The sequence below is a fragment of the Lissotriton helveticus genome, chromosome 6 (genome assembly GCF_964261635.1).
Source record: "Lissotriton helveticus chromosome 6, aLisHel1.1, whole genome shotgun sequence".
In the NCBI taxonomy this organism is placed as follows: domain Eukaryota; kingdom Metazoa; phylum Chordata; class Amphibia; order Caudata; family Salamandridae; genus Lissotriton; species Lissotriton helveticus.
Window position 1 is genome coordinate 820044284 of NC_136067.1, and position 20598 is coordinate 820064881.

General features: G+C 47.1%; 1 protein-coding gene across 3 annotated transcripts in view; it reads right to left on the reverse strand.

Annotated features, from left to right (window-relative positions):
- Window positions 1-20303, reverse strand: part of CEP57L1 (centrosomal protein 57 like 1) — a 140745-nt gene extending 120442 nt beyond the window's left edge. For 2 of the 3 annotated variants that reach the window (XM_078648407.1, XM_078648406.1), the window contains exon 1: window positions 20057-20191. The gene's annotated coding sequence lies outside the window, so the exon portion shown is untranslated. Of the gene's footprint in view, window positions 1-20056 lie in introns of all 3 variants that reach the window. The other variant, XM_078648405.1, reaches the window with a different exon arrangement.
- Between the last annotated feature and the right edge of the window lie 295 nt (window positions 20304-20598).

Genomic DNA, 20598 nt, shown 5'->3' on the forward strand with positions numbered 1-20598 from the left:
GTTTCTGCAGATTTTGGACGAAGAGGATGTGCGGGAAATTAGAATGGACAGAGTACATCGAGTAGGATTGCCCAGGCGAGGTGGGCCCCCCCCCCCCTGACATCCTCGTCTGTGTACATGATTTCCAAGTGAAGGAGCGCATCCTCCGCAAGGCCAGGGCCATCACATCACTGCAGTTCAGGGACCACCACCCTCAGCTTTATCAGGACTTGGCAGCTTCTACGCTACAGAAACGGAGGGAGTTTCGTCCAGTGACTTCCTTCCTGCGGGAACGCAACATCGCCTATTCCTGGGGTCACCCTTTCAGGATCATCTTCCGATGGCAAAATCGGTTCGCACAGACACACTCTCTTCAGGCGGCGAAAGACCTCTTGGGTTTGAACGACGATGCACCTTCTCAGAGAACGAACACATCCCCGTCTCGGAGACGCCGTCGCTCCTCATCATGGCACCGGGTAGGAGCGTCCCCGGACTGGCGGCGACCGGATCGCAATACCAGCTTGCAGGAAAGGGGCGACGCGGTGTCCTCAGTAGCTTCGGCGACATTGGCGGAGTCTCACATAGGCTCAGGAGCGGCATGAGCGTGCTCTAATGGCGGATCGGCGCTGGAGGGGCATCGGCCCTTTGGTGTGGGGGTATGGATGTACTTTTGGAGGAGACTCCCCGGACCATGGCCATGGGGGTCACCGAGTTGGTCCCCCTACCCCGCCTCCAGACTGGAAGGTCCTTCACGAACCTTGGACTACTGGAACTGATGAGTATTATCCTCAACGTTATTGTTTTGAGTAGTTTTTCACTGTTATCTTTCCCTTTGCGGGGGGGGGGTTGGGTGTTGGGGGGTTTGGGGTGCGGGGTGTGGGGGGGGTCCATGGTGGTGACGAGGCGGGTCGGATGAATGATAGGTTGCTGTTGTGTGTGAATGCGCTGAGAGGGAGAGGCCTGGGAGGACTTGCTGCCCAGTACGTTACAGGCTGGTGGAGGGCTGGGGGTTACATTGGGGGAGACATAGTTGACCCGTTCACCCTTTTTTTGATCGGAGAGCTCCCGAGTACGGGGGAGGGTATTCATAAGATGGCTGTAGAGAGTTCCGGGGTTCTACTGTGTCATGCCGATTAGCATAGGGACATGGAATGTCAAGGGTTTGAACTCGCCGCAAAAGAGGCAGAAGGTATGGAAGTATGTGGTTGATCACCAGTTGGACATTGTGGGGCTCCAAGAAACTCATTTGGCAAGGAAGGATGAGTTACGCCTGCGGCATAGGGCATATCCCATCATATATAGGTCCTCTGCTGCCACGAAACAGAGGGGTGGCCCTCATTTTCCGCGCTGCGCTCCATTTCCAACCAGTAGAGGTTCGCAATGATAAGGAGGGCCGATGGTTGATGGTGAAGGGGCTCGTTCAGGGGCGCTTGTGCACCTTTGTGGTGCTGTATCTTCCCAACTCTGGTCAGAATCAATATTTACAGTGCCTGTTGCAAAGGATTGGGGATTTTGCCGAGGGGAACCTGTTTCTACTAGGGGACTTTAATTTGGTGTGGGATAAGGAGATGGACAGCTCGGGGGGCCAACGGGCGGGCGCGGGAGTGTTCTCTGCCTCAACGCAGCGGGGGGTGGGGGAACTGGGGTTGGTTGATGGATGGCGCTTTTTTCACCCTACCTCAAGGGATTACACGTTTTTCTCACATGTACACCACTCCTACTCCCGCTTAGATCACATTTTCCTCGGCCAATCACTGCGCGGGGATGTTGTGGATGCCGCCATTCTTCCTATATCCGTTTCGGACCACAGCTTGCTGGTGCTTAACCTCCGTTGGTCGTCGCCCGGTGCGGGACAGCGGAAGTGGTATTTCCCGGCGTCGGTAGTCAGGGATGACACCTCCAATAAGGCGTTGCGGCTTGCCATTAGGGAATTCTTTGAGCTTAATCCCCCGTCGGACACATCGGTCTCGAATACGTGGGACGCATTCAAGGCTTCGATCAGGGGCACGTGTTTGGGTCTCAATTCGCAACTTAACAGATTGCGGCGGAAGAACCGCGAGGCACTGGAGGCTGAGGTGGTCGGCCTCGAACGGGCCCACAAGCTTAATCCCTCGAGAGTGACCCTTCGCCCATTGACTGTGGTAAGGGGGAAGTTGAGGGCCCACTACACTAAGAGCCGAGCTCACACTTTTGAGACTGGGACGACAATCCTATTCCTGCGGGAACAAGGTGGGCAGGCATCTTGCGCGACCGGAGGGAACGAGAATATATAGGAGGCATTAGAGATACAGCGGGTGTACTGCAACATCGGGATGAAACGAAAGCGGACATTTTTGGCCGCTACTATGCTGATCTCTACTCGGGAGATAATCTTGATGCGGAGGCCCAAAAGGAGTATTTGCAGCGCCTGCCCCTACCACAGATATCTAACGAGTGGAATGAACTGCTGGAGGCACCAATCTCTAGGGAGGAGGTCCTTGAAGTCAAAGAATTTGAAGCTGCACAAGGCGCCGGGGCCAGATGGCTACACCGCTGTTTTTTATAAATCGTACGCTATTGAGATATGTGACTTCCTAGTGTCTCTGTTTAACGATATGGCAAGGTCCGGGTCGTCTACGTGGTCTCTCGCGGAGGCAGTGATCACGGTCCTGCCGAAACCGGGGAAGGACCTCACGTATTGCGCGTCCTTCCGCCCCATAGCCTTACTCAACATTGACGCCAAATTGTACTCAGCGATCCTGGCACGCCGACTTCTGGATTTGATGCCGGCGATCATACACCCTGACCAATCCGGTTTTATCAAGGGGCGCCAGACTCACGATAACACCCGCAGAGTGGTTCACTTACTTGAAAAGGCGGATAGGTTCCGCATTCCGGCTGTGCTTGTGGGTCTGGACGCGGAAAAGGCCTTTGACCGGGTGGACTGGGGCTTCCTATTTAATACACTTTCGGCCTTTGGATTCTCGGGGAATTTTATCACCATGTTGAGAGCGAATTTTTGCAGTCCCAGATCGAGAGTGGCGGTGAATGGCCAACTGTCGGCGTTTTTCCCGCACTCGAGATGCACCAGACAGGGCTGCCCCCTCTCCCCTTTGCTGTTCGCACTTAGCATCGAACCTCTAGCGATGGCGGTGAGAGAACATGAGGGGGTACGAGGCTTACCATTCGCAGGAGAGCAACATAAGATCACGCTCTTCGCGGATGATGTCTTGCTTTCTGTGGCGGACCCGGAACATTCATTGCCCTGCATTAGGGACCTCCTGCTAGAATATGAGGAAATGGCGGGCTTCAAGGTGAAATATAGCAAATCTTACATTCTGAACTTGACCCTCTCGCAGACGGAGGTGGCCCGCGTACGAACTCTGTCTCCTTTAGCCTGGGCCTCGGGTTCAATTGTTTACCTGGGAGTCCATCTGACCCCGACGGTGGGCGGATTGTTCTCGGCCAATTTCCCGCCTCTTCTGGCAAAAACCTGAGGTGAATTGGAGAAATGGAAACCCAAATTCCTGTCATGGTTAGGCAGGATACATGCAATTAAGATGGTTCTTCTTCCTAAATATTTATATTTATTCCAGGCTTTACCTATTCCACTCGACAGCAATTACTTTAGACAGCTCAAAACGCAGATATTGCGATTCGTTTGGCAGGGAGGCCGAGCTCGCCTATCCTTTGCAGTTCTACGCCGGCCTAGATTGGAGGGCGGAGTGGGGCTCCCGGATCTGCAGCTTTACTACAAGGCGGCCCAACTGAGGGTCCTGGTGGAATGGTCGCAGCAGCTATCAGAAAAACATTGGCTGCACATGGACCGGAGTGTGGCCGGCCGGTCGATATGGGACCTGGCATGGAAGCCGAAGAGGGATCGCCCCTTGAACGCCTATATAAGCACCCCCACGGGTACCACATTGAAAGTCTGGGACACCCTGGCTGCGGATGAGCGGTGGACGCACTTCCGCTCTCCGTTTACACCTTTGCACTTCAATCCGGCCTTTCCGCCAGCTCTAAGGGAGGGAGCCTTTGACGCCTGGAGGGAGGGTGGATGTAGGGCGCTGACCCACTTGTTCCATGGGCCAAACCCCCTTACTTTTGATAACTGTGTACGGGACTATCAGGTACCGCATTCCGATCGGTATCAGCACGTACAGTTGTTACACTGGGCCACATCTCCGGGGATGCTGGAGGCGGCTACGAGGCCCCCCACGCCGTTCGAGGCTTTTTTGCTGCGGACGTCTGCCATGAAGGGCGTTGTCTCTTTCCTCTATCAATTGCTGCTCAAATCTGAAACGTCGCCTAGGCCGCGCTATATGGGACAGTGGGAGGAGGTGGTGGGAAGAGATATCGCCGACGCGGAATGGTCGGCGCTTTGGCGGGATATGACCCAATTTAATCACTCGCTCCATCTGAGGGAAGCACATCTAAAGACTCTCACGCAATGGTACCTCTGCCCAGCTGGGCTCCACCGCATATACCCAGCGACCTCTGATAAGTGCTGGAGGGGATGTGGGCTCTTAGGGGACTTCCGCCATATCTGGTGGGACTGCCCAGTAATCCGGCCATATTGGGAGGAAAACCTCTCGCGCATCAAGGATATCCTCCAATACCCTATAGAGGATTCTATAGCCTCTGTATTATTAGGTCTGCGAGATCCTGGCCTTGAACATCAAACGCGATCTGATAAAAAGATTCTGTGGCTTTGCTTAGGGGCGGCCAAACTCACTTTGGCGGCGGCTTGGAAACGGAAAGAGGCACCAGCAATCTCTCTATGGCATGCTCGACTGTGGAAACTCTTGAGCTTGGAAAGAATGGCGGACATCTTCCTCGGTGATTATAAGACCTTCACGCTCCAATGGGGTCCCTTGGTTTCCTTTCTATCTAAGGGCTTACCTTCAGCCGTGTGCCCAGCATCTTTGCGTTCCCTGCATCTCTTCCAGGTTTAGTGTGAATGTCTGAATGAATGTGGTAAGTGTGAGTCACCACCATGGGGGGGGGTGGGGGGGGGGAGGAGGGGAGGGGGGATTGGGAGTTGCGATTTCCTCTTTTTTACTTTTCTTCTGGACTATGGAGGGCACGACGCTGTCAGTATATAAATCTGACCTGGCCTCGCAGGATCGTGGACATGATTGCGTTTGACTTGCTTTGTTCCACTATATAGCACTGGTGGCTGGTTGCCTGATCTACTTCTTTGCTGCCTTTTGTTTGCATTCAATGCTGTCGACCTAGATTGGTCTCTGTGATGTGCCGCCACCATCATTTTGCTTTGCTTTGCTCCCCCTGCGTGGGGAACTGTTTTGCACCTCGGTGCCCTTTCTTGTGTTTCCTTTTGGTTTCTGCAAAATAAAAATAAAAATTTTATTTAAAAAAAATGCATCGCCTGACTTTTGTATTTTATTATAGATTTTTAGATTGTAATTTTATGGCAAGACCGGAGGCTCCTATTATGCTTTCTTATCTTGCATTTTAATAAACAGCAGCCAAGATAAGTGTAAAACTACAGTTCCCAGAGGGCCAGGAAACAACTGGGCCATGGGAACGAGAAAAAACGAGATAACAGTAACCAATCAGATCACACCTAATAGATAAGAGTCCACACTGACTGCGCAGCTTCCTCTTTTCTTGCTGCTCGCAGTCAGATAAGTGTACCCTTATCTTTGCTCTCATTCTTATATTGTCATTGATATAATTATATGCATTACTTGACTTTTCAATTGTTGTATTTTCCTATCGTTTCCTAGACTCGCGCTTTGGCGCCTCTGTGTTCGCGCTAGTCGCGCTTTGTTACCCTGGTCCGGTGTTGTTTACCGGCTCCTCTTCCCCCCTCCTCCTCCCGCTTGGTTTCGCGCTGCTCGCGCAGGCTGTTTACCGCTTCTGGGCTTCAGTCAGCGGCCTCTTTTCACCGCGTTTCCTCACCGTTTGTCTCCGCATTTGCTCCTGCGCTCGTCGGAGCTCTTCCCTCGGTGTTTCTCCTCGCGCTGTGTCCCGGAGTCAGCCCGCCTCCGCACACGCCCCTGTACACGCCCTTCTCTTCCACATTAACCCCTTCCTGCCATTCTTTCACCATTATGGAAAACGACAGTTCTTCAGAGGAAAACCCCTCTAACATTGACAAAGGGTCTCTCAAGCAGGACCTTCACAGGTTTATAAATACTTCTGTCGACCAGGCAGTTGAAGTCTCCATGAAGAGAATGTCTAAACACATGGAGAACACAATGGTCAGCATGTTGTCCAAAGTTTTGGCCCAATCTGCAGGGGATAGCAGAAAACGCAAGGTGGATAACTCTGCTTCTGTGCAAAAGACTAAAAAAGCTTCAAATTTGGTTAGCGAGTCCTACTCGCCTATGGATGAGGACGATGTGCCTTCCAGGCCTCCTGTTAAGGAGGGGTTTGTCGGTACAGAGGGCAAGAGAAAACATAAAACCAAGCACGCAGAGTCGCCTAAACAGAAATTAGTAATTTCCACCATCTTGGACACTGACGACGACATGCCTGATGCTGACGACTTGTGCGATATCTTTGATGTCAATGACCCACCCCCCCCCAAACTTCCAAAAAATGATTCCTTTAATTTTGATCCCGTCTTTGACTCGGAGGGTCTCCCTATGTTTGACCCGGCCTCCATCCGTCATCCCAACTCAACTGAATGGCTTCCTTCCCATCACGTTGGTGAATACATTTCTGCCCGCCTACGTCTCCCTCTTGAGGCGGCTGTGCGTTCCAGATTGAAATCTGAATGTCCCAAACCTGCCCTCCCTGATAAAATCACCCTTGTCCCTGCTATTGATCAACCACTACTTACCTTCTTTTCTAAATTTGGTAAAGACCCTCGAAGGGGGGTTGACAAGGCATGGTCCACATGCCAAGACAAAATGTTGGACATCGTTGGTCCCTTGGCCCGTATTTTTGATATGGCAGAGTCTGCCCGTCTGGAGGGGTCAGAGCTTTCTGCCGATGACATCTCCATGTGGGTCCAGCGTGCCTTCTGCCTTTTGGGCAATGCCAACGCTTCTATTACCCATGAACGTCGTAAGGGTCTCTTAATCAAGTTGGACCCCAAGTTGGCTAACTTAGCTCCTATGGATCCCGGCGCCAAGGCCAATGGCCTCCTCTTTGGGGAGAATTTGGTTCGCGACATCAGTCGCTTTGTCTCTACCTTTGCCTCTCTTGACAAGGCTCAGCAATCTATAAAAAAGACTTTCGCCCCTCGGGTTTTTGGACGGGCCGGACGAGGCAGGGGTCGCTCTTCCGGCCGTCCCTACAATCAAGGCTCCAAAGGTGTCTACGACAACTCCCAAGAATACAAGCCGCACTTCTACCCACAACGAGGACGTGGTTTCCGCGGCAGGGGGCGCAAAGGTTATCGCCACAACAACAACTCCAATCAACAAGGTAAGCCCTTCTTTTTTCCCTCCCGTTGGAGGTCGGTTAAAACAGTTTCTTCCAAAATGGCAATCCATAAGTGTAGACCCGTGGGTCCTCAACACCGTTCAGGGCTATCTTATAGAATTTTACTCTCCTCCTGTCCAGACCTCTTTCCCTCCTCCTCTTGTGTTTTCAACTCACATGGCTCTTCTCATCTCCACGGAGATTCAGTCCTTACTTCAGAAACAAGCCATTCAAACTTTTCCCTACGACTCTACAGGCTTTTTAAGTTCCATCTTTCTAGTCCAAAAGAAGAACAAGAAGTTACGCACTGTAATAAATCTAAAATGGTTCAACCACTTCGTGGTGTATCGTCATTTCAAAATGGAGACGATCCTTCACCTCAGGGATACCCTTCGTCCACACGATTGGATGGTCCGCTTGGATCTCCAAGATGCCTATCTTACAGTTCCTATCCACCAGTCTCACTGGAAATTCCTTCAATTCCAGTGGTCAGGAGTGACTTATTGTTTCACCTCTCTTCCATTTGGTCTCTCTTCTGCACCATGGTGCTTCACAAAACTTCTGAAGCCGGTGGTTGCCTTTCTTCGTTCTCTGGGTATCAGACTCATAATATACTTGGACGATATTCTCATCCTGAATTCGGACAAACAGGGTCTCCTGGCGGATCTCCAAACCACTCAGTGTCTTCTTCTGGATTTGGGTTTCCTTGTAAACCTCGAGAAGTCTTCTCTAGTTCCCTCTCAAAACATGGAGTTTCTGGGTTTTCTTGTGGACTCGAAAGCAGCGTCTTTACGCCTTCCTCTTTCCAAAATCTCAAAGATAAAGACAGAGATTGCCTCAGTGCTCCACCTTTCTGTCATCTCCCTCAGATCTCTGGCCAGGATTGTCGGTCTTCTTTCCTCTTCGATTCAAGCGATCTTTCCGGGCCCCTTGCATTACCGGGCCCTTCAGCGCCTAAAGATCAGGCATCTTCGCCAGGGTCTAGCTTACTCAGACGTCCTCGCTCTAGACCAAGAGTCTCGCACAGAGCTACAATGGTGGATAGACCATTTAGATGCGTGGAACGGGCGCACTATCTTCGCCACATCCCCAGATCTTGTTTTAGAATCAGATGCCAGTCTATCGGGCTGGGGCGCCCGCTGTGGTCCAGTCTCGACTGGAGGAGCATGGTCAAAAGAGGAGTCCAGACTGCACATAAACTGTTTAGAGATGCTTGCTGGTTCCTTTGCGATCAAAAGTCTTTCAAAAGACAGGATCCGCTGTTCCATACTCCTACGCATGGACAATGTTTCTGCGGTTCGTTACATAAATCATCTGGGTGGAACCAAGTCCAAGCCCCTAGCAGACTTAGCGAAAAGTCTGTGGGAATACTGCCTAGCTCATCATCTTTCCTTGACAGCGGAGTATCTTCCGGGCGACCTCAATTCAGTGGCAGATTGGCACTCGAGGTTCCTGCGCGACTCCAGCGACTGGAGGCTTTGTCCCTCCGTTTTTCATTCTCTTTCTCTTTTATGGGGTCCCTTTTCCATCGATCTCTTTGCTTCTCGCCTCAATTCACATTTGCCCCAGTTTTTCAGCTGGCGTCCAGACCCCCTGGCTCTAGCCACGGATGCTTTCCTCCAGGATTGGTCTTGTCATCTCAACTATGCCTTTCCTCCTTTTCTAATGATCAACAGAGTACTGGCACAAGTCCGCCGTCAAGAGACTTCTCTAGTGCTAGTAGTCCCCTTCTGGCAAGCTCAGGTCTGGTTTCCCGCTCTTCTGGAACTGGCGATAGATTTTCCTGTACTTCTGCCGTCCTTCAACGATCTTCTTCTCAATCCTCAAGGCGAGTGTCACAGTCTGATCCTAGACCACTCTCTCACTCTGTCGGCTTGGAAAGTTTCCGGCCTTCCCCTCCTAACATCCTCATTTCACAAGAGGCTGCTCACTTTATCGACCAAGCCTGGGCTCCAGGCACTTCCAAGGCCTACAAATCCGCCTGGTCTCTATGGACAAGCTGGTGTCTGGAAAGGTCTCTCGATCCCTTTTCAGCCCCTCTAGGTCTTATTATCAATTTCTTGGCTTCTCAAGCCAGTGCTGGTAAGGCCTATCGCACTGTCAACCTCTACCGCTCTGCCATTTCCCTCAATCACGCCCAAATTGATGGAAAACCTGTAGGCTCTCATCCTCTGATTTGTCGCCTCCTGAAAGGCGTTCGCTGCTCTAAACCACCGTTGGCTAAGTATACCTCTTTATGGGATGTTTCTGTTGTACTTAAATTGTTTTTAAGTTGGCCCTCCAATTCTGCTTTGTCTCTCAAAATGTTATCGGCCAAACTGACTATGCTACTTTGCTTAGTGTCTATCAAAAGGGTTTCTGATGTTAAGGCTTTGGATGTTTCTGCTCGTCAATTTTCCCCTACAGGTGTGCTGTTCCAGATTCGCAGACGCACGAAGACTCATTTAGACTCTGTTTTTTATCCCTATTTTCCTGATCAACCCCAACTTTGTGTGGGACAGTGTTTAAAAATGTATGAACAAAGGACAGCTGCTCTCAGAACGCCCTCTTGCTCCCAACTCCTCATTTCTTTTCGTAAACCCCACCTTCCTGTTTCCTCCCCTACCCTCGCCAGGTGGGTTCGCTGGGTTATGTCCCTTGCCGGCATTGATGTCTCTGTTTTCGGAGCTCATTCGGCTAGAAGAGCCATGGCTTCCAAGGCCTTTTGGGTTGGCTCCCGCTTAGAGGACATTCTGAGATCAGCAGATTGGTCCAATGACAGTATTTTCCGCATGTTTTACTGTAAGCCTATTCATTCTGTTGCTTCTGATGTTATTGATGTGCTTTGAACAAGCATAATAGGAGCCTCCGGTCTTGCCATAAAATGTAGATTTTCCTAGTTGTTATGACGGAAAGTCTTAATTTTATTAAAGACACGGAGGCGAGTATTATCCCGCCGCTACACTACTAACATGTGTTCTCCCTCCCTACAGCGAATCCGGCCTTGCCACCTGCTTCATAAAAGATCTATTCTCCAGCGGTTCCGTTCATCTCCTGCTTGGATGTCTCCTCTGGTTCTTCCACCTCCTTCGGATCCTTTCCTGGGACTTTGGCTGTGGATTCCACTGATTAAGGACTTCTGCTCCTGGACTTTGGCGTTCTTTCTGGTTATGGCTATTTTTCCTTTATTCTCTATTGCTATCTGACTGTCTCTCAGCGAAAAGAGGAAGCTGCGCAGTCAGTGTGGACTCTTATCTATTAGGTGTGATCTGATTGGTTACTGTTATCTCGTTTTTTCTCGTTCCCATGGCCCAGTTGTTTCCTGGCCCTCTGGGAACTGTAGTTTTACACTTATCTTGGCTGCTGTTTATTAAAATGCAAGATAAGAAAGCATAATACTCGCCTCCGTGTCTTTAATAAAATTAAGACTTTCCGTCATAACAACTAGGAAAATCTACATTTAATCCTGTTATTGCTTTATTTGTATCCAAGATTTGTGGGGAAATTGTTATTGTTTTAATTAACTAAATAATCAAATTACTTATTATATTGGGTCTAGTAGAGAGTGGCTTTCCAGGAAAGACTAGAGTGGTTTACTAACTAAAGTCTCCCTTATTTTCCCAAGAAAAGGGAGCAACGATATTGGTCTATAGTATGCAAGTTCTAAAGGCTCTGCCATGGGTTTCTTTAGAATGGGTTTAACCTAAGCTGCTTTCGATTTTAAAGGAAGGGTTTTTGTGCTCAGAGATAGGTTGTACAGGCCCGTGATCATGGAGAGAAGTGCTGGGGCCAGGATGGCCATGATATAGGGAGGAGAAGGACTCTCTGGTGAGCCAGAATTGATCTTATTTATCAAGAGCCAGACTTGCTCGGAATGACTGGATCAAAAGTTTTTAAAAGAGTGGGGTGATTAGTAGCCGAGTGGGCAAGTGAGGTCGGACCTTAATGTAATGTCCCTCGGTGTGGGCTGGTCTATATGAGTCTCTTAATTGCAAACGGGGCGGGGCAGGCACTCAATGGTTTTCACCTGTGATAGAGCTGGTCAAGTGGTGAACAAAAATAAATGGGCGGAAGTAAGTAGTACTGTGTCGGCCATCTTGGAGTGTTTTTGAAGCCTATGAAGGCGATGGTTTCCTTAAGCATACTGCGCAAGCAAGCATGTCATGACAGGCCGAATTAACTGGTGTCTGGCCTAAAATGTCAACCAGCCAGAAAACGCTGGTTATTGAGTCGTAGATTGACATGTGGGAAACTCAAACATATTTGGTTTTAATGCCAGTAGTGTAGTAATTAGTGTTGGTCATCTTGGAGGGAACGATGTTTTACCCACACACAGCCTGCGTGTGGCGAATGTACCAATCCAGAAGGAGGGGCTTCTATGATTCAGTCAACTTTCTTGTCTTATTGTGGAGCGTGTCTCCTAGTGTAATAGTTAGGGTATTATTATTATTAACGGTTTGTTACTAGCCTGTAACGAGGTATACGTGCTAAAGCATGTGGGCATATAAAATGCGGGTGTAGAGAGCCACGTATTGACATCTGTTTATAGGACCACTCCGAATATTCAAATGTCAGGGAACATGTTATCGGATGCCAAGTGGTCAACTATTTGCAAGGTTCCCCCATGGGATATCATCATTGAGTCCTTAATGGTCTATGCCCAAACGGTGAACCCATCTTTGTTCCACTCTAAAGAGGGTCGACGGTGTAACAGCGGGGTGGCTCTAATACTACCCACTGTAGGCTTTCTGGGGTAGATTGAAAGATCACCACTTCTTAAATACATTCCTCCAACACCCAAAAACAGACTTTCCTTGTTGGAGATGTAGAGTCAGTGTGAGAAAAGTACCACGAAAGGAGAGTTGTATGTACTGCTCAGAGTGTCCTTCTAATCCTGACCTTTATGTGTCCACATTTTTTTTAATTGTGTCATATACAACTCAAATATTGGGAGCAACCATGAGTAAAAGGAAACTGACAGTAGTCTGTATTGCCACATAACTGTTTGCAGTAGTTTGATGTTTAGGGTTAAATCTTTTGTGTATGCAGTCATAGTTGGTGTTTCATTGTCTACCTATAGGATTGTTTTTTTTCTATTATTAGTTAGATGTTTTATATTTTACTGTATCTGCTTTATGTGTGAAATCTATTCATATTAGAAATGAAAGTGGTGTGGAGCTTCATGGTGATATCTGAATGGAATTTGGCTGACAGTCTGTGTGGACTAGCATTTGATTGGCTGTGTGTGAAGATTAGCATTTGGCTGGAAGGGCATGTGAGACCCAGCGGCTGACTGACGATGTGTACAGTGGCAACTGGCTGAGGGAGGGAGGGTCGGGGGGGGAGAGAACGAGGGGGAAAGAGAATGAGGAGAGACAGAGACTTGCTGCTCGTCACGAAACACACTAACAGCCAATCGCCAGTCCACACACACACCCACCCACACACAATGGCCAGGAGGTGTGATTGGCGTGTCAGTCCTGGGGGCGTAAGAAAGTGGTGTACTCTTGAATTTCAACGTTTGTTGTTGCAAGTGATGTAATTTGTTGGGCGAGAGGTTTGCGGTGTAAATAGTTGTGTGAGATGCATTAAAAAGTGGTGTGGATGGCCTGTAAAGCGGTTGGTGCCTTTTCGTGGTTTTACAGCTTATAAGCTGCAAGTCACTGTTCAGTATCGCAAAATTATCTTATTAACCGTGATTTCTAGGCTTCAATTTTTTTGAGAAATCTTTTGTTCCTAAAAGTTACATTTTTAACTTTTCACTGCCCCTCGTGCCAAATTCAACCAGTATGTATGTGTACATGAGTAGTAGATGGTTGTGCAGTAATATTGGTCTTTCCCATCTTTCTCAGCCATGATGTACATTACATGGTCTCTAGGGAAAATCTACCAACTTCTGACATTTCCGTAACCTAGACACTAGGGTGACTCCAAGTGGAAGTGTCGTGTGTGGATCCCATGAGGTTTTTGTACCCAGAAGCCCTTGCAATCCCCAAACATAGGAGAAAACACCTTTCCTTCATATTTCTGTGAATTTATGTACTGGAGTCTGCAGGTAAGTGGGAATTAATGTTCTGCCACCCCGAGCTCCCACATGTCTTTCAATAAAAATGGTACCTCAGCTGTGTAGGTGGGCATAGCGCCCACAAAAGGGAAGGGTCCAGGACGCAATGTGGTAACATCAATATAAGGGGTTGCTGCAGCTTTTGGGCCTGGGCTCAGTGGCCACCCATAGAAACCTGGAAAACCAAGGTATTTCTGAAAACTAGACATCCAGGAAGTACAGGGTGGTGTGCCACTCATAGATCCCGCAAAGTTGTCTTACTCACAATGCCCTACAAACCTCAAAATTTGCCTAAAACCACACATTTGCATTGCACTTCTGTGATGCATTCTTGCAGATTCAGAAGAAATCCACAAAATTCCCACCACCCATCGTTCACCCACTTGTCCCAAAAAAATATGCTGCCCAACTTTTGTGGCTGAGCCTATTCATGAGGCAGGGACGGATCAAATGAAGATCAATAGGAGTCCTTGCAAAGGGAGGCCCACTGACTTTGGTTTGATCTCTTCCTGTCACAGACACTCAGACCAGACACACAAGTGAGGTGCCATTTTTAATCGGGAGACTTAGGGGAACGTAGGTGGTAGAAAAAGTGTTGCTTCCAGAACTTTTCATCACAGAAAAGTGAGGAAAATGTGTGTTTTTAGCTAAACTTTGAGGTTTGCAAAGACTTCGGTGTAGGAAACTCTTGATTCCCCTAGGCATCTAGTTTTAAAAATTTACAGGTTTTCTGGTTTTCCCTAGGAGCCGGCTGAGCTAGGGCGCAAAACCCACAGCTAGTCAGATTGCAAAAAGGGTCTGTTTTCAGTGGAAAAATGCTATGTGTCATCCTGTGTTTAGGCACCTTTCCTGTCACGGCCACTAGCCCTGCCCACACAAGTAATGTACCGTATTTAACGGGAGATTTGGAGGAATGATAGACGGTGGGAAATGTGTTGCTCTTTGGAGATTCCAGAACTTTCTATCAAAGAAAAAGAAAAAAAAAATCACTTGTGCAGAGCACTTTTTGCTATTACCCTATCTCTCCCATCAAATGTTACCATAGTTTGCCTATTTTCTAAGTCCCCTCCAGGGGAATCCACAAACCTTGGGTACCTTTGGTATCCCCTGGATGTTGGACAAAATTTCGCAATTTGCCATGGATACCTTATGTGGACAAAGAAGCTATGGAGGCTGAAGCTCGAACTACCCCAAATAGCCAAAAAAGGCCTTACCCTTCTAGGAGGAAAAGGCTTAGCAGCCAGCGTATTAAAAATTAGCTTTAACATCAACACACCTCTCCCTCTAGGCCAACCTTAATAAGAAGAAATTTGGTTGTGTATCACGAAAACCACTGAACGCCAGAACCTGGACACTCATCACCTCTCATAAGACAACTCCACCACAATGAGCATTCATCCCTGTTTTGTTACCACCAAGCCAAGCAGGCAATCCTGGGGAGGCACTTCTATGTTTTAAAAGGAAAATCCCAGAAATTAAGTGCTGCAGTACTCTACTGACTTCAATTTAGGTACTAACCCCATTTTCAGGCTCAGCAGCAGAAACAGTGAAACCACGCAACACCATTCAGCCAAAGTACCATAAGATAACACTACAAAAGAAGCCCGCACAAGTCCAAAACAGTCTTATTCAGAGCCCCCTCCCCCCCAAAAAGAGGGGAAAAGACATACGAAATTAATTTGTGATCTTGAAACAATGCTGTACAACTCGATCCTGCTGCTCTTATTCTGTAGTCAAGAAAAATTACTCTTGTTCATTTCAATGATGCCAAGTGCTCTTTATATATAAAGTGGTCAAATGATTTATACAACATATGGTCATATGGGCCATATATTCTTGATTCCCAACATTGGGATTTTTTTTGTATGAGTTTCTTATTTGGATAACTCCGTGGAATCTCACGATTACTGGAGACAGATGGAAACAAACTCATCAGTAACCCTTCTCTGCACCCTCTGTCAATTCCTAGACTAAAAGTATTGAGCAGATTATATAGGTTACGTCTAAATTGACTTGGGCTTCTAAGTTTCATATTTCTCCCAGTGGCTCCGACAGGTGGATATGGAAATTTATCCAAACAAAACAAATACTACTGGTCTGTCGGCAAAGTAACATACGGCAAAAAACAGAGTCTGTAGCAGCTCAACCTGTGCTAAAACTGGAAAGGAATCCTATCAGCCCACCAATTGGCAGAACTTCATAATCTGGGATTTGAAAAGACTGGTCTATGATAGCGCAGCTCACCTCACCTCATACAATCGTAAGCTGCCCTAATCCAAAACCAACAGTGATGGATCAAGCCATGAATGTAAACTCTGTGGTGCTGAATAACTAATTTTGCAGTGATAATAAGTGTGAGAAAAAATCCTAAGTGCAATTTAAAATTGGCTGCCATGATAGTAAGAGTAAGTTTATTAAAGGGTTATCATGGTGTCAAAGCTAAAAACGGAGTGTGGACAGTTTGCCAAAATAACTGTTGTCAGTTGACTAAAGGGGTCTACATGTTTCTGCGATTATGGATAATAGTGAACCACTGGCTTTCATCAGGACCAAAGACTACACTACTGCAAAAAATATATCATTCTCTATGGTGAAAAATAATAATGATTGATAAGATACATCCTACCATCCATGTAACTCCAGTGTGCAGGACGGTATTCAAAAAGTGGGTTCTTTCACAATATCTCATGGGAGTAAACCTCACCTCTCCTGGCAACTGCTCAGGTGATGAGGCCCCGCTCTGTCCGTCAGTACCCCTAGCTGCTCCTGAGCCCAGGGGGGGGGGTGGAAATGTGCCCACCAGCAGAGGCGTTGTACTAGCATTTTACTGCACAAAGCAAATGGTGTTTTTAACTTTGTACTGTAATAATGCATTTTTATAATGAAAATGAACTGTTTTTACTCCTATTATGACAGGCGGACACAAGGCGTGCATGCAGTAATGAATCTTGAATTCTAATTGATGCTAACACTGGCAGTGAGTGTCTCATGTGGATACTGGCCGATGAATTATGGTGATAACCACTCAACTGCTTGCACACTGTAAAACCACTGTCTCTGTAAGAAGATTAACGGTGTGTATTTTATGGCATGTTTTTTACGAGCTGTTTACATTTTATATCTTTTTATCTTATTATGTGTCTGTCCTGCTTATTTGCTTTTATGACACGAGTTGTCTAAATAAAGCTTATACATACAGATAGGTAAACTTGTTCCCTGGAGCACGTTCAATTCTGCAGAAAGAGTGCTGTAGGCACAGCCCATTTAACTATTCACTCCGATCTTCTGCCTCATGGTAAATTCTCCTTACATGGCAACCTGCCACGATCATGTTTCCAGTATGCAGTCCCCTCCCCCCTTTTAGTTATGTGCACAGGTTTAGGTAGCAAGCCACCACCAGCCAAGCACGAAAGCTGGCAGACTTGGGGCCAACAAGGGTCGCCCTAGTGGCCGGAGTCCAAGCAAGCTCTGAGGCAGTGGACATTTGTGAGGCCCTAAATTGTTCACTTAGGTTTCGAATCTAGGAAGAAAGTAAAGAGAAGTGTTTGATGTTGCCCAGAAATGTCCTGAAGTGGGCTTTGAAGAAAGGGTTTGTGAACGTCACGCTGGGACCTACAAAAATGTGAGAAAGGGTTATCCCGTACGGGCATGGGGATATTCAAGAAGGAATGAGAGGGAGGTTCTATCGGGAGTATCAGGGACACACTGAAAGACTCTAAATCAGATTTTAGACCAAGCACACTATGGAATCTGTGCACTAATGCAAATTCACGATGACTTACATACATACACATCATGAAAGATAGTGGCTCTGGTCTGCCAATTCTCCTCAATATTATGGCAGATTTCATACAATAACCTGGAGACCAGGTCCTGAAATGGCTCTGTTCATGCCAACGTTTCAGTCTCTCTCTGGACCAGGGGGCACTATAATTTTCATTCAACATTAGCACAAAGTTTTTGAAATTTCCATAACTCTGTGCACCTTCTACCATCTCTATGACAAGGACATGCATCTATTACTGTATCTGGGTAAAATCCTCCTCACCAAATCATGGGTGATGCAGTACCATTGACTGGCAGACGAAGTTCAGTTTATAGTGGTACTGCATCACCCATGATTTGGTGGTGAGGAGTTTAGACTAATCATCAGAAAGTTCAGTTCTGTTCTTTGTGTGTACTGGCAACCATCCAAATCTTATAAATCACAGGTATAGAGGAGGATTGGGTATATCATTCACCTAAGGGTTGCCTACAGTGTACAGAAGCAAACTATGTAATATTTTAATATGGTTTGATTGCTGTTAAGTGATTTGTTTCCATCCCCAAATAGGGCACTATAATTATTTATCTGTAAAGCGATGCATACTCAAGGACATCTTGGTGCCAGGGCAAGTAAGGTAATAGAAAAAAAGGATAGGAGAATATAAACAAGCAAAGGAGACAGAAAAGTATGGCAGGCTACTAGGAATTTAGATAGGTTTAAACCTTTTTCTGAAATAGCGAATGAGAAGTTTTCTGAAGTTGAAAAGCCACTCAGCTTCGTAATTTAGGGTCCGCAATACTGGAGAACACCATTCAGTGTGGGTACACAAAACTGAGGGACTTGCAAGAGTAACTTACCACAAGGTCTAAGCGACCTGGTTGGGATGAAGCGTCAAATCTGGGTAGATGTCAGATAAGGAGCGTTTTTTTGTAGATGGCTTGTAAATAACTGAGGGCCTTAAATTGGATTAGACTCTTCATTGCTTCCAGTGAGGGAATCGGTACGATTCAGCACAGTCATCCTTACTAGGGGGAAGCCACCAGGAAGATTGCTATCTTTTGTAGCCTCAACTTTAACAATTTGTTAGTTAAAGAGGCAAAGAATAAAGATATTATCATAGTCAAGCCATGATAATATAATAGCATGGACTAGAGGACCCCAGCTGTTCTGATGGAGGAATGGGAGAATGTTCCTCAGAAGCACGAAGCAGGACATAGGACATACAGTAATTTTTTCTTTTTTTTGTTTAATTACCTGGGTGTTCAAGAACAGATCATGATTAAACCAGCTGGCATGGTGACAACCAATTTTTGTAACCAATGGTTTTCCTATATAACAACGAGTTGCATTGTTGAGATTATTATTCCCTTGCACTATACAATAAGATGAAATGTTGTTGTCTATCTTTGTGTGGTCATATTTATATAGAAAAGACAAAAATATATATATATATATATTTTTATAAAATAAATTGTGTAAAGTATATTCATGTTTAGATATCCATGATACATTTGCTGCACAACTGAATATGTAGCACCTTTGCCCAGTGCCAGTCCTTTTTTCCGATTAAAATGGACAGGTGGAGTGCCAAGCGAAGCATGCCAAAGCACTTGGTTCCAAATTATTGTATATTCTCACCGGAATCATTTCAGATCTATCCCTGTTCAGTTTGAGAAGGGTGGAAACCATCCAATCAACCCCCACCAGAGACTGCGACATAAATGTCAATCAAAAGGATGGGGGCGAATTCAAGTTAAGTGGAGCAGCCCGCAAATAATGTACCACTATTTAGACTGAAATAGTGGGACAGGCAGAGTCTAATTCAAGAGAAAGGATATAAAACTACTCTAAGGCAGACCCCCATAAGACCACTTGCTTTAAATATGTTAATAATAATGTAAAGCTCACAATGTCAAAGGCCGCGGAGAGGTCAAGCATCAATAGCCAGCAACGGTACCACGATCCCAGAAGGAACAAAGGGACTAAAGAGCTATCACTGATGCAGACTGAGTGCTTTGACCCACACTGAAGTCAAACCGTCTAGTCATGGACTTCAAGGTTCTCAACCCTCGTAACCAGACATAACATGTTCCACCTACCACATTCTTAGTTAAAGCTGGGAGAAAAGCCACAGGTCGGAAATTCTTCTTCTCCTTATAAGGGGCTGCTTTGACGTTTGAGGTCTACATAAAGCCCTGATGTAAACTTCTACTGAGTAATGTCAGCTAAGTGACGCAAGAAAATGAACAGTTAGCGGTGTCTAAGGATTTGGCGTTGCACAAACGGAGTTGTAGGCTTGGGACTATATGGATACCAGAAAACGCAAGGTACATCTAATTTTTATCAGAACGCATAATAACCAGCTCTCGACTTCTACCTTTATGGCAATGAGAGAGAGGAAAGAATGGGGAAGAACAGTCAAGAAGTGGTAGAGGTATCGCAGGGGAGGCGGGTGAAAGAAAGTCAGATTCAGTTAAAGGAAGAGGAGGGGAGACCAGAAGAAGGGTGGTTGACTAGCGACGAGTTGAGATCCAAAGACAGCGGGGGGGGTGGGGGGGGGGAGGATGGGGCAGAAACATTCACTGTGGACAAGGAAACAAGGAGACGGGGTAGATGAGGGCGAAAATGAGATACAGGGAGTCGGTGCAGGGGAAATAGAGCCAGTGGAGGGGCAGAGGTAAGCAGGGGGTGCACAAGGAAAGGGGGTGAAGAAAAATACAGACACTGATGCATACTAGCCCCGATGAGGACCTGGAGCGAAGGAGACACAGGTGTTTGGAAGGTTAAAACAAAGAGGAGACTGTACAAACGCAGGTTACGCCGGGGTAGGGCGACGGAGAAATCGAGCGCGCGTATAACCTGCAGGTGAACGGGAAGCATCGTGTTCTTACCCTGCGGTCTCCGTCGCAGCTGGGACTTAGATTGTTCCGGTGCTCTCTGCAGCCTACGCTTGCGCTTAAGGGTACCTTTAAATCTGCCGCCCACCCTCCCGCCTTTGCAGCCGCTTGAGCGCAGTCTTCTGGCTCCCCCTGCCGGCCGGGCTCGGCTTGGTGGCCGTTAGATTGGCCGACAGGGGGAGCTGTCGCCCGGGCGGTAACAAGGAATGAACCTGTCAAAAAATCTGGACAGCGCCCTCCCAGTTAGAATAATGAGAATACATAAAGGTTAGAAAGAGCAGTAACACAGGCACTAAGGCGAGCCACCCACGGTAATCGAACGGCCATCTTGGAAAGATGCACATGTATGCAAACCCGGAGAGTATGACAATAAAACATCCCTTATCATAAACAATTAGGACCAACAAGGTGCCTATTTAAAAAATGTAGATTACAGAACATTTAATGTATTTTAAGAATATGTTCTATAAACAAAAGTTTAGGGTTGGAGGAGTAATCAAAAAAACAGTTTTCTTTCTTAGAATTGCTACGGTGTG